Raw genomic sequence first — 11,163 nt, 5'->3', positions numbered from 1 at the left:
AAAAATTTTGATAGTGGGCATTTATGCCCCTAATGAAGATAAAACAAGGTTTTATACTGGACTTATGGAAAAATTATCAGAGTTTGCATACGATCATTGGTGTGTCATGGGTGATTGGAATGGGGTAATTTCACCAAAAATGGATAGACTTTCTGAGAAAAATATTAAAGAGACACAGGGCAAATTGCCGAAGATCTGCTTCAAATTGATGGAAAATTTAGAATTGGTGGATGCTTGGAGATATATAAATGACAATGCAAAGGAATTTACTTACTTTTCAGAAAGACACAAAACATTTTCGAGGATTGATATGATTTGGATGTCTAAAAATTTAGTGAAAGACATTTCCAAGATGGATGTATTACCAAAAACTTTTTCGGATCACAATCCAGTGATATTGACTTTAAAAAAAAAAAATCTTGGATTTAGATGGAGACTAAATGAATCTATATTACAGAATGATAAAATAGTGCAGGAATGTAAGAAGAAATTAAAAGAGTTTTTTGAACACAATTTACATAAAGGAACAGATGAAAATATTGTTTAGGATACAAGTAAAGCATTTATGAGGGGATATTTTATTAAATGTAATTCTGAATTAAAAAAGAAGAAACAGCAGAAAATGCAATTAATCTTGGAAGAAATAAAACAAAAAGAGGAAGAATTGAAAAAGAATCCAACTAAAGCTTCTATTGTAAATCAAATTAAAATGTTACAGAAACAAGTGTCAATGTTGACAGTTAGAGAAATTGAAAGGAAATTAAACTTTGCCAAACAAAGGACTTTTGAATTTGCAAATAAACCGGGGAAATTGCTAGCATATAAATTAAGAAAAGAACAACAAAAAAATCTTATTTTAAAGATACAAGAAGGAGATGAGATGTTGACAGACAATGTAAAAATCCAAAGGGTTTTTCATCAATATTATTCAACTTTGTACAAGTGTCAGGAAATTCCCTCTGAAAAAATAGAAGAGTATATATCTAAACAGAATTTGCCTAAAATTACAGATTTTCAGAGACAAGCTATTAATGGTCCTATTACGTCAAGAGAAATATCTGAGGCTATAAGTAAAATTAAATTAGGAAAGGCGCCAGGACCGGATGGACTATCAGCAATGTATTACAAATGTTTGGAGGAGGAACTCTTATTACCTTTACAGTATACAATGAATTCTATTTTGCAAGAGGGGAAGATACCGGATAGTTGGAAAAATGCCAATATAACATTAATACCTAAAGAGGAGCAGGATCTAACCAAAACAAAAAATTATTGACCAATATCCTTATTGAATAATGACTACAAAATTTTTACAATGATTCTGGCTGAAAGAATGAAAATAATATTGCAACAATTTATTCAGGAAGATCAAGCGGGGTTTTTACCTAAAAGACAATTACATGATAACGTCAGGAATGTTTTGAATGTGTTGGAATATCTAGAACAACGAAATGACATACAAGCAGCTTTGATTTTCTTGGATGCTGAGAAAGCATTTGATAATTTGAATTGGAAATTTATGTTTAAGGTTCTAGAGCAAATGGACTTTGGAGATAATTTTATAAAATGGATCAGATCGATTTATACATCACAGAAGGCACAGATAATTGTCAATGGGGATTTAACGGACTCATGTGAAATACAAAAGGGTACAAGACAGGGATGTCCACTGTCCCCTCTTTTATTTATTTTGGTTCTAGAAGTGCTGCTTAGAGACATAAGGCATGACAAAAGAATTTCGGGTATAAAGATAAAAAAAGAGGAATATAAACTGAGAGCATTTGCTGACGACTTGATAATTGTATTAGAAAATCCCTTGGAAGGAATCAAAGTATTGATGGATAAATTAAAAGAATTTGGACCATTAGAAGGATTTAAGATTAACAACCAAAAAACAAAGATGTTGGTGAAAAATTTATCTTTAAGGGATCAAAAAGAGTTAATGGAGAAGACAGATTTTAAAATAGAAGAAAAGGTGAAATATTTAGGTATTATTATGACTAATAAAAATTCAGAGTTGTTTCATAATAATTATGAAAAATTATGGACAGAGATTAAGAAAGATTTGTTAAAATGGGATAAATTACAGTTGTCATTAATGGGTAGAATATCTGTAATAAAAATGAATGTATTGCCGAGAATGATGTTTCTATTTCAAACAATACCTGTAATATCCTCTGATTTACTTTTTAAACAATGGCAAAAAGATATTTCTAAATTTGTTTGGCAAGGAAAAAAACCAAGAGTTAAATTTAAATTATTACAAGATGCCAAAGAAAGAGGAGGACTGGGATTACCTAATTTGAGACTTTATTTTGCTGCTTGTTGCTTAGTCTGGATAAAGGAATGGATTGTATTGAGGAACAAAAGATTATTGGATTTGGAGGGTCACAACCTGAAGTGGGGATGGCATGGATATCTATGGTATGATAAAGTAAAAGTTAATGTGGATTTTAATAATCATTTTATAAGACGTCCTTTGTTGAAAATATGGAATAAATACAAAACAAGGTGTTTTTTTTAAATACCACTATGTGTTTCAAGTCAAGAAGCATTTTATAGAAGAGAAATGGCTGGAAAAGAGAAATGGTTAACTTATCAAGAACTATTAGAAAATGTGCATGGAGAATATATAATGAAAGAGAGAGAACAATTAATAAAGGAAGGATATAGTTCTCAATGGTTTGCCTATTTACAATTGTTAGAAAGATACAAAATGGATAAGAAAATGTATGGGTTTGAAATAAATAAATCTGATTTTGAAATAGGTTTGTGTACAAATGATGAATGTATAATTGCAAAAATGTATAAATTTTTATTGAAAATGGACATGGAAGAACAAGTAAAAGAGTGTATGGTCAAGTGGGCAAAAAAGTTTGGTTATAATATACAAATGGATCAATGGGAAAATATGTGGAAAAAAGGTTTGAAATTTACATTATGTTATAATCTTAAAGAAAATTTTTATAAAATGATGTATCGTTGGTACATGACTCCAGAAAAGTTGTCAAAAATGTATAGTAATGTTTCTAATATATGTTGGAAATGTAAACAACAAGAAGGATCTTTTTATCATATGTGGTGGTCGTGCAAACAGGCAAAATTATTTTGGGCACAGATAGGTAGGATGATGCAAAAAATTTTAAAGATAAATATTCAGTCAAAGCCAGAATTTTTTTTATTGGGTTTTATGGACAAACAAAAGGAAAAGAAATATGGAAGAATAATATTATATATGATTACGGCAGCAAGATTATTATATGCACAAAAGTGGAAAATGGAATCAATACCAACAATGGAAGAATGGCTATTGAAATTATTGGACTTAGTTGAGATGGACAAATTGACATGCCTTCTCAGAGAAAAAACAACAGATATATTTCTTAAGGAATGGAAGCCTCTTTTGGACTTTTTGTTGAAAGAAAAAAATGAAATGATGACAATGGGATTTGATGATTAATTAAGATAGACTATGGGAAAAAGTGAATTTTGTATGTTTTAGGGGACAGGTTCGATATATATTATATACTTATAGCTGATCTGTAACAAATCGGAAGTCAAGTTCTTTTTTTATTATTATTTTTGTTGTATTGTTTTTGTTGTTTGATTTTGTTGTGTTCACTTTATGAAAATTTGAATAATAAAATCATTATATATATAAAAAAGAACATACCTATAGCCCACAGATATTTCTATCAAACTTTAAAAAGCAGGGAAATTGGGCAGCTATAGTGAATGCACCAGGGGAGCAGGAGACCTGACTTCCTCTCTGAGATATTGTACTGCCCTACAAATTGGTCAAAAAGCAAACACCATTGGGGTTGGCATTTCACAGTCCAATCCACTTCATGTGTAGCTTGGAAGAATTTGGTAACATGTACCTCTGAGCATATGGTGAGTGGTGGCAACACCTGCAGTCTGCCCAAATAACAGAAACAAGACATGGGCTATGTAGATCTTGTTTTAGCAAGGAGGAAGCAACAATATTAATATGTTTTTAATAATGTTTTTAACCCTTTTAAAAGTTTTTTTAAAATGTTTTTAATGCTGTTTTGTTTTAATGTATTTTAAGATCTGTTTTTATGATGTTTTGAAGTGTTTTAGTGCTTTGTTTGCCACCCTGGGCTCCTGCTGGGAGGAAGGGCAGGATACAAATTAAATAAATAAATAAATAAGACAGTTGATATAGTTTAGATAGTTACTTTCAATATGTTTGATTTACTTTGCAATTTTAGTGAAGTTTCCTATGGTAAATTATTTTCTTTTGCTTCTGTTTCTGTGAATATGTCAGTTGCTTTTCTTGGAGGATTCTTAATAGAGCAGAAAAAATTGTGTGTGTGAGAGAGAGAGAGAGAGAGAGGGAGAGGGAGAGGGATGGCAATATGACATTTGTACCTTAATTTAATAAATACATTCGTACCTTAATTTAATAAATAAAGAGAACATATGTGATTCTTCCCTTTGTAAATATGTTTTGTCTCTATAAAACAGATCAATGAAAATGAGATGTGATGGGTCTTCAGCCATTTTTCTAAGGAAATTAAGGAATTGTAGAATACATGAAACTACCTAGCCCTTACAAATTACTTTGTGAGATTTACAGTGCAATTTTATGCATACTTGCTTGGAAGAAAGTTCCTCTGGGTTTAATTGGGCTTGCTCCACAGAAAGTGTGTTTAGGAATTCAGCCTAAGCCTATTGTCATGCAAACGAAGAGCTGCACTACAAATTATTCAGCTTCAGTATTTTAGATAGAAATTAGAAACTTTTTAAATTTAATTTTTTGTACAATGTATTGCTTTATTGATGTATTGCTTTATTGATGTATTTTTATATTTGTGTTTACTTTTTCTGTAAGCCGCCTTAAGGGCCATTTGGCCAAAAGGCAGGGTATAAATAAACATTAACATAACATAACATAACATAACTTAACAAGCACGGCAATACTTTGCATAATTTACACTAAAAAAACTGCAAAAACAATTATGGAATAATGGCACTGACTATTCCGCAGTATAGTTTCCAATGGATATGAGAGGTGTCTCCGTTTGCACAAGATAAAACAGTGAAATATATTATTGCAAATTTCTAGGTGTGCTCTATGTTTTTAATTGACCATGCCCACTCTTCTTTAAGTGGGGTGGTATAAGCACTTTAAAGCTGAATTTTTAAAAAATGCAAACCTGCACCCACCAGGTTTTACAGTAAAACGGGGTGGGGTTTGACTAGTGTTGTGGGCCCCTGTTTTCAGAAGAGAGAGGTGGAGACACACTGGAACCAGCAGAACAGTGATTGTGCCTCTTCCCTCAGCTTCAAAGAGATTTCACAACTGATTGGCAGATCAATCATTCCCCCTCCAGCTGTGGCTAATGGAAACACTTTGATCTAGCATCAGTCTCACTTCCCAATGGTATACTGTGCCTCTCAGGTTAGGGGCTGCCTCCACCCCCCCAATGATAGCTTAAGGAGGCAGAGTTCCTCCCTGCGTGCCCTCATCTTGTCGCACTGTACTGTAATTCTCCCTGCTGATGCCTCATTTTATCCATTTTGGGTTGCCTTTTGCTATCCTATTCCTTGCCACACTTTAAAGAGAATATATTAAGGATATACTTCCATTTGCATCATGCAGCCTTTCGCATGGCCTGATTTTGCTTGTTAATCAGTAAACATGCTATCAGTCTCTGTGGACAAGAACCAAGACTTTACATAATACATGTGGCCTCATGTTTTATCAATGTAGTCCTTGGTAAGTTTGGGGTTTTTTTAACCCTGGGTACCTGGAAATACTAACTGGAAATAAAAAAAACCCTTCTCAGTATTCCTTGGTTAGTAGATGTATCCCACATTATACATTAGAAACCAGGTACAGTTTTTAACCAAAATGGGGAATATGCTCAGTTATCCTGCACATCAGGTCTGGGTGATCTTCCAAAATAAGTATTCTGGCCTGAGATACACTGTAGCCCTTGAGATGTTCATGGACTAAATCCCATCACCCATGACCGTAGGCCAAATTTCCAAATCGCATGTAATATTAGTTCCCCTCTATTCGGCACTGGTTAGGCCTCATCCTGAGTATTGCATCCAGTTCTGGTCACCACCCTTTAAGAAGGATGCAGACAAACTGGAACAGGTTCAGAGGAGGGCAACAAGGATGATTGGAGGACTGGAAACAAAGTCCTATGAGGAGAGACGGAAAGAACTGAGCACGTTTAGCCTTGAGGAAAGAAGACTGAGGGGAGATGTGATAGCACTCTTCAAGTACTTGAAAGATTATAACACAGAGGTAGGCCAGGATCTCTTCTCAGTCATCCCAGAATGCAGGACACATTAATCATAAGTCCTATTCAGTTGTTCTGAATATGGATGCAATAAAAACATGGGGGATTTTAGGAGCAGACTTCACCTCAGCCTTCCTGGATTGATTGTTCCTTTGTGCCCAGAGCCTACGTATGCACACGCTGTATATACTTATGTTTTATACATAAGAATTACCAATGCATGGAGGTTAGGGATGGGACTGCCAGAGGGTGCAATTCTGACCCCCCCACCCCTCCATATGTTGATTTTATCCACATTAAGGACATTTGTATGGGGCTTAGGAATGGCTTATATACGTTGAGCTAAATGGGGTCAGATACAAAATTGCAGCTTGTTTCTACAAGCCTTTTAATTGACCAACCAACACAATTTTAAGTCATTGCTGCATGTATATCTGATATTAATCTCTTAATAATATAACAAGGGCAAAAATGTGTGATTTTCCTAGGTGTTAGCTCTAAATAGACTTCTTGTAATCAAATTCTGCACTCTGCTGTCTTTACAGGCTAATGAGGTTATGTGTGGGGCCCCATTATGGGAGGACCCTTTGGTTGTAGTCCTACTCTTTCTTTTGTCTGTTGTCATAGCTTTGCTGTGCTGTAACAGAGTTTCAATCTAGTGTGTGGTGGAGAGGGATAAAGGTAAATAGGAACCATTAAACCCAGAATCAAAAGCTAGTCGCAGATTATTTCTCCCTCCTTTCTGTAAACTGCATTAAGTTCTTCCTGAATCCAAGACTTGTGATTCCAGGATTGGTACATATGAAGGAACAATTTTGTTTCTGCTGAAGATGTTATGTTGTTATTGTTTGTTTTTCTAACCTAAATAGTTTCTAAGTAGGCTAATGCATTGCTTGAGCTAATCTAATACAGGAATACCTCGCTATACGGGCCTTCAATTACGGACACTCGCGAATACAGACATATTTACAGTAGCACCATCTCTGTTTACATATGCTCGCTTTGCAAGAACGGACACTTAACGGCATGACGCCACCGCCCAATCAGTTTCCAGCTACAAACTTTTTCTTAAAATAAGGCCTACTGTGTTTATTTTAGTTATAAATGTGTTATTTACATCAGTTATGCCCGTATATGACGATTGCAGTGCAGTATATGCATCGATAAGTGAAAAAAGGTAGTGCTTCACTTTAAGTACATTTTCAGTTTACATACTCGCTCTGGACTCATTGCGTATGTTAATGCGGGGTATTCCTGTATGCCAAGGTGAATGACATGGTAAGGATGGCAATGGCATGATAGTCTGTTTCCACAGATACGGGCAGGATCCTCATCTCTGGCTATGACCACTGTATTAATCTACAGGTTATTAATTCTACTATGGTGCAGTGTAAAGAGTGTTTCCTAGTGGGTCATGCTAGATTTAATGTTTCCATCCTATTTCATGTCCTTCTGGAAACTCTGGGAAATATGGCCTTCCCTCCTTACTAGGTGAATGGTAAAGCTTGTGAACTTGAGCCATTTAAGATCTCATTCACATGTGCATGAATGTTATTCAATTATTTGCATTTGAATCAATGTCATTTGTCCCCATTGCTTTGTTTATACAGTGCCAAAAATGTATGCAGTACTTGATATAGTAATGTTCCCTGTCCTATTAAACTTTCATATGTGTGAGTTCAGTTGAAAAGATATAAAAAGTTTCTCTGCACTGAGATGGTTGTTTCAACATACCAGTTATCACATGATGGTTAATCATTGAGTGCCAGCATACATGTGTGATGTTGCTGTGACGTATGTGGCATACTATAGTCCTTTTGCCTTTAGAACATTTGTCTGTGTCTGCTGTTTTTAAGGGTCAGTCTGCATCGAGGCGACTGTGGCAACATTCACATGCCACAGTAAACCATAGTTAATGGTTACTGTGAACTCACAGATGGCTACTCCTTCCTTAGCATGAGTGGGAGCATCAAACCACAATTTCTAACTTAGCATTACATCCAAACCAGAGATCATGGCTTGTTTGCTTCACATTGTGGTTTGATTGTGAAACCAAGTTTGTTCCTGGCTTATCAATTGTGACTTATTTTGAGCGAGGCAAACCAGAATCCCTAGTTCGGATGTAATGGTAAGCCAGGGATCATGATTCAATGCTTCTACTTGAGCTAGGGATGGAGCAAAGTGGGAGCATTCACAGTAGTAGATGAGACTGAAAAAGATTACACTGTTGAAATGGACTTTTCCATTTGTGTTCTATGTTCTGATTAATATTATATGTTTTCTGTCTCATTGCATTATGATTTGTTTTGTTTTTGTTGTCTATGCAATCTGAGTACAATACAGTACCATTTTAATATTTTGGGTCTTGTTATTGTTTATTTTCTGTTCAGCATTCACAGTAAGCCATTAACTTAGGTTTACCATGACATACAATCTGGGCCAATATGTGGAGTCCTGACATCAGTTGTGCACAGATAAGTAAGTGCCATTTAGTTCAGTTGAACAAACCTAGGCGCCAGATTGAAATGCATGTTAATTCCATTAGAGAGAAAATTGGGTAGGGCTAAATGTCTTTCCTAACAATATTTCAGAGAGCATAAGAAAGAAAAGCAAAACTCTAATAGGGTTAAGCCGTTTTTCTTTCTCCAATTTGACTTTGGTTCATACAGAATCTTTGTAAACTGAAATGCCTCTTATATTTTCCACATATGAAGTTAGCCTCTGAAGTGGGAAACATAGAAGAAGACACTTCTGTGACTAAGGGGGAAAAAACAAATCAATATTTCAGGCATGGAAGTAGCTGAATCACTCTTCTCTCGGTCCCTACTTGAGACATTATACTACAAGTGAGCAGTAAGGTACAGGACTTAGCCAACTGTAGTAATACCTGTACTAGCTCTTGGAAAAGAAATAAGGTAAAACAAAAGAAACTATTTTCCAATATATGTTCAATTATTACATTAGAAACTGGAAATCATGCTATAATATATATTGTTATGAATCTGGGCTGGCTATATTCTTAGACAGAATATGCTGGTGTAGTACTAGGGCATATTTATTGTGCTTACGAAATTACTTTCCAGCACGGCTAATCACTTTATTTTTCAACTTAGACATCTCTATTACAACCTCTAAAAGTAGCCAACTTACCCACATAGATAGTTTTATCTGAAGCTTGCTGTGCCCATCTAGGCTTGACCCAGTGTATTTGAAAGCTTGCAGTATTTTAAAATAATTCTGGTGCAATAAAATATATCATTTTCCACTCACAAATTCTCATTTTGGGCTGAAGGCACTGAACATTAGCACAGAGTAAGTCCTATTGAATTCAGGGGGGCTTATTCTCAGGTAAATGGGGTTAGGATTGCAGCTGTAGATGTTCCTAGAATTACTGGGGGTGGTTCTGTCAGGTGCAGTTAGCCTCTTTATCTTCTGTAAAATGCCTAATGAAAAGGTTACACCAGTTTCTGAGAACCTGCTACACTGTACAAATAATCTTTTACACCATTTGCAGACAGGAATATTTCTCCAACTGCTACCCAATTGGGCTTCTATTGACTTTTTGCCTAGTACATCATCTACAAGTAATTTCCAGTGTTGCTAATATAAGGACTAGGGCTGGGGGAGAAATTTGATTGAGTTTGCATTTAATGGCAAACCTACCTAATTCATACTTTCTGAAACAATATGTGAACCAAGACACAGGCATATTTCAAAATTCACACTTTTCCAAATTTTGTAATGCATTTCTCCAGTTAAACAAGATATGGGTAAAGTGTGCATAGAAGTTAATATATTCATGAAAATCATTACACTAGGGAAGGGAACATTGCTATGCCAAAAGGTGTTATATTAGGCACAATTGCATACAAACAAGTGCATATTAGAAAAAATGCACATTAAAATGCTGATGGATTTTAACGACTTTTTTTAAAAGGCAAACCGATGTGGAGATGTGGATGACTTAACTTAGGATGATTGGAAAAATGAGACACAAACTAAAACTGACAAATTTGCCTATATTTAATGACTTGTTTATTTTCTCTCTCTTTTCCATCTACTAAGGAACTTGACTAAGAATAGATATAGATCTGGATAACAGCCAGTTCTTGTATTTTCAGAGATGAGGATTCAGCCATCCTTCTTGTTCCCAACAGGCTTTGGTGCAACGTGATTCCTGCACCGCAGCCAAAAGAGCCTCATTTGAATGTCTGTTGCCTCTTCCCCCATTCTTTGTAAGACTATGACCAAATGCAGAAAACTTGACTTCAGACATTTTTCCTCCCCCCTCCTCATTGCTGTTTACCATCCAGCCTGATGAAGAATTCTGGAGAACTCAAAAGCTTGCACCCTATTTTGTGATATTTTGGTTGACCTAATAAAGGTCAATCGTCCTAATATGGATTTTGGAAATTTTAGCACTGCAGCTGCAGTTGAGTGACCTGCATTTTAATCCCACAAGAAACCGTGCTAAATAGGTGTGAGCTGGTACCATCTAGTGCTCCAGTAATTGTAAATGCAAACTGTTCACAAGGTGACAAGTGTGCAGAAGAGGTGCTAGGCAGCCAGACTGATGCTTACTCACCCTGATCCAGTTGTGCATAGTTAACTAACTGGGGTAGAACATGGATGCTCATTCTATTGAAATGGGCATCCTGTTGAAAGATGGACATCATCTGTGTTCAGATGCTCATCTGTATGAGGGCACTGTCCATGTGCACTGTGCTGTATCCAATGGAATGTGCATCCTCTTCCACATTCTGCTTCAACTAGAGCAGGACTGGGAGAGAAGAATGATAACGGGCAATTAAACCATAACCGCAGGATAGCAAGATGGGAAGTGTTGACCCAGGTGCCTGCGTCAGGGGCATGTGTTCCCTTT

This window comes from Rhineura floridana, chromosome 7 (assembly GCF_030035675.1).
Source record: "Rhineura floridana isolate rRhiFlo1 chromosome 7, rRhiFlo1.hap2, whole genome shotgun sequence".
Lineage (NCBI taxonomy): Eukaryota > Metazoa > Chordata > Lepidosauria > Squamata > Rhineuridae > Rhineura > Rhineura floridana.
Note: the sequence above shows the minus strand (reverse complement) of the source record.